At 44.4% G+C, this 3,901-nt stretch overlaps 1 long non-coding RNA gene across 1 annotated transcript in view; it reads right to left on the reverse strand.

Annotated features, from left to right (window-relative positions):
- LOC120536557 overlaps positions 1–3,679 on the reverse strand; it is a 14,138-nt gene extending 10,459 nt beyond the window's left edge. Inside the window, exon 1 of the long non-coding RNA XR_005635148.1 lies at positions 2,923–3,679. This is a non-coding gene — a long non-coding RNA (uncharacterized LOC120536557). The remainder of the gene's footprint in view (positions 1–2,922) is intronic.
- Positions 3,680–3,901: the final 222 nt, after the last annotated feature.

Below are 3,901 nucleotides of genomic sequence, written 5' to 3' on the forward strand. Positions count from 1 at the left end.
TAACCAACATGGTGCATCACCGATTCCTCATCGGCGTGGACCGTTCACGTTCTCCCCGTGTGCGAGTGGCGTTTCCATCCCACATCCTCAAGGACATGCGCGTTAGCTGCCGTGCACGAGGTGAAATCATATTTGCGCGCGTGCACGTGTGGACATATAGTGCTCTTTGTGGCCGTTACAGGCAGGGCCGGCGATATTTTGCGCCCATAGGCTAAGCTTGTTAGTGCTCCAACTGGCTGTGTCATAGCTAACCCGTGCGGCTGGATCCCCACCAACCCCTCGAATGCCTTATTCGTCTCGGGCTGATTCTTGCATCTCACTACCCGGTGCTGCCCCGCGCTGTTTAAGCCGAATAGACAAGGACAGCACGGACACCGCGTGAGAAGTGATGCGTTTAACAAGTCGATAGCAGGGGTGTGAAAGTTCTGTCCACACACCTTAAACTGAAGGGGCGGTCGCGACCCCGTACTACGACCTCTGCAGTTGTTGTTGTTGTTCTTCTTGACATTTGCTGGTTGCTCCAGGGGGGCTCAGCTTGCAAGCGCGCCCATCAGCAGCTGAAAGGCAAGCCGTAGTTGGCAGAGCTCCCCTCGGTGCAAATCAAATTATTTTAAGCCTGCGGGAAATTGGAGGCGAAAGGGGTATGGAAATTGGACCGGGATTTAGGAGAGCCCGACGCCAAAATAGCAAACCAACAAAAATAAATAAACACTTTTTGAAGAGAATTCATTCTTTAATAGTAAGTGGTTGCACGATTCATGCAAGTGAACATTTTTTGTTTTATTTGTCAGCTGTTTAGTGTCAGTACAACTATTTGAGTAGTTGCAATTTTACACTTTCGAATTATTAACGGTTAATGAAAAGCCCCCCGTTACTAGGCTCGAGTTTTCATTCTCACATTTAATTTCTGTCCGTCTCTGGGTGTGGATTGGGGCTTTGGTGTGGTTTACAATTACTAATCTTAAATGTTTCTGTGATAGAACTGATCCGTTATGATTGAACATTTTTCAAATCTTTTTGTTTTACTGAAACTGAACTCGTATTCAAACAGGCAGAGTTAAGGGGGCGGCATATGGGGAGAATCCAAGGATACATTAAATAAAACTTGTTGTTTTGTTCCTCAGTGTGTTAATAGTTAATGAATGCAATCATTTTATGACTCAAAACAAACATTTTGTACTACATCAGTTACGAATTGGTTTGCAGTTGTGTGTATCTTATTAGAGACCACTTCATCTTAAACATTTTGTATTCACGGTTCTACTCTTTTACATGCGTTATAAGCGCTCCTGTCTGTAAAAGTGGCCCTCAAGCGGCCGCTTAAACGGGTGCAAAGGCGCGCTCGCGCGTGCGTGCGTGTGCCCGCGTCGTGAATGCGCCGCTTGTTCACAACCAACCGCAAAAGTGAGGAGGTCTGAACTGAAGGCTCATCGCCGTGGCAAAATGTATTTGATGACGTAAATATGGAAAAATAAATAAAATGCTGCAACTTTACACGAATCCATCAATTTTATAAACGCATATATTCAGAGCAAGAACGTAAGGAAGTTGAAGCCAAACCTTGCAGGCATCGGGTACGAGCTGGGGCAATACCTGGGCTGGCGTCGTAAGGTGAACACGCACACCGGAGCCATTTTGATATTGCCAGCCCACCTAGCCTGCAGAATACCTAAATATTTCGCCATGCTGATGAATACATACCTTGTTTTAAAATAACAAAAGATACGATAAGCAGACAAGGGGAGGAAAAAAATCATATATTCAGTGTCATTCATGGAACCTTGTTATGAAAGGCACTACAGGTTGATAACTTGTGTACTTTTTCGTAACTTCAAAGTGTTAAACCCGTTATTGTACATAAGAATTAGATTATACTATAATATAGTGCCTTTCACTCTCTCGAATATCGATTCAGAGATTGAAAGGCACTATATAATAGATAACCTGTGTACTTTCATAATTTCAAAGATGTAAACCTATTATACACGAGATAAATTGTTCATAGTACAACCTATGTAATTTGTAATATAAAGTAAATATATAGCAGTACAGTTAAGACTAAAAACAAAAATTGAATGGCTTGTCAGAACCACCCAAACAGTGACGGTCGAAGGCTATAGTCGGGGTGAACGGACGTCCCACTCGGAGTACGGCGTGCGCACCTTTATTTTCATAAACGGTGCACAAACAGCAGATTCCGACGACCAGGAGTCGGATTTAGGGGATGGTCCCCCTTTGGTGCCTGCAGCACGTACCCCAGAACTTTCATTAAATGGCACCCCACGGATGATGCCTCTTAACGGATTTAGCGGCCCTAACCCAAGCCTTAGAGTCAAACTCCGCCCATGCCCATAACGCATAGATTTGAAATATGAGGTTGGGATCATGCGCCGGTTTGAAATAAATAAAACTTAATTCCAAAAAATAGAATTCAATTAAACTCGTGTGACATATGGTCTTAGACTTTGTAATCATCAGTTTAAGTAAGGGATTATCCCCGCAGCATCGTTTTCGTTTACTTAACCATTTCTTCCATTTTTATAAGGTGCTGTGGACTCCACTGACAGGACTGCATTTACACAGTTTTTTGAAACGATCCCCTATAAAGCCAAATGTTCTCCCTGCATGGGGACTAATGAAGTTCCCTCTCTCTCTCCTGAGATGATACAATATTCCCATTCCAGGAGCAGAAATTTAAACAAAAAAAAAAAAATGAAGCTGTGCCCTACCGGGGCAATTTCATTTAGCAGACCTCCGACTCCAAATTCCGTTACAAAACTGGGAGAAGAGTTTAGTTTAAATCAGCATATAAAACGTCGAATGGCCTACTTCTCCCTTTGTATCTAATTTATACTTATTTAATATTCACACATTTAGTTTATTTAGTGCCGTTCCCATTATCCCATCTATCATCCCCCTTACCTGAGTGTGTAGGAGGCGGACGAGCGGCGGATATCCCGAGTGAGCTGTGTGCTGGAGACGAGGCAAGCTGGGCGGGTGCTGCTCTTTTAAAGGGGGGGCGGGCACAAGGTGCTGGGCACGACGGCCGGACACGTCTATATTTAAACGGGCCGGTTGACCCTTAGCATTTGAAGTGCACTGCTAAATATACGAGGTGTGTAATGTGAGCCCGCGTGACATTACACGGCTGAGGCTGCTGGGTTCAAACTAGGCTTTGAGCAAAGGGCAAGGGGCTTCTGGCCCACTCTGGAACTCTGATTTTTTTTTTTTTTTTGGACGGGCTCATGGATCTTCAGATAAGTTCAGCCCTCAAACTTGCGGGGGGGAGCTGACGTCCGCCTTAAGTGCGGGTGACAGACGTTAGCAGTCATTAGCTTAGAGAAGAGTTCAATTAAAAGTGACAATTGGAGTTTAACGCGGTGATTACGAGAACCAGCGGCCACAGATATCGGACTTCAAGAAACCAATGGCAGTTTTCAATTAAACAACTGGCTTGCGTGAAACTTTCATGATGGACGCAGCCCGCACTCGCTGTCTCTTTAAACGCTGATTACTTCGTTTATCCCTCCCACTGATAGATAAGAACACGGGAGTCGCTTGTTGGACGCCGATCGTTTTTGTGACCTTTAGCGTGGCATCTCCGTGACCCGGCTGTCACCACGGGTCAGCGACACGTCTAGAAATACAGGCACGTAAAAGCTGGCAAGACTGAGTGACTGCAACCAACAAATAAAGAAACAAATAAACATAGACATAAATAAATTAGCAAATAAATCGACAGTGCTGTGCATGGCTGTGTGTTATGTGCACAGACCCTGGACTTGCTCTGCTACAGTTTAGTATTTCGCAGTGTGGCTTCAAGGTTTGTGTTGCTTTGCAGGAAGGAATTCCTTCTCTAAGGTCAATAAAGTACATCTAGATAGCCGTCTGTGTAATATAT

Source organism: Polypterus senegalus, chromosome 10 (assembly GCF_016835505.1).
Source record: "Polypterus senegalus isolate Bchr_013 chromosome 10, ASM1683550v1, whole genome shotgun sequence".
Classification (NCBI taxonomy): Eukaryota; Metazoa; Chordata; class Cladistia; order Polypteriformes; family Polypteridae; genus Polypterus; species Polypterus senegalus.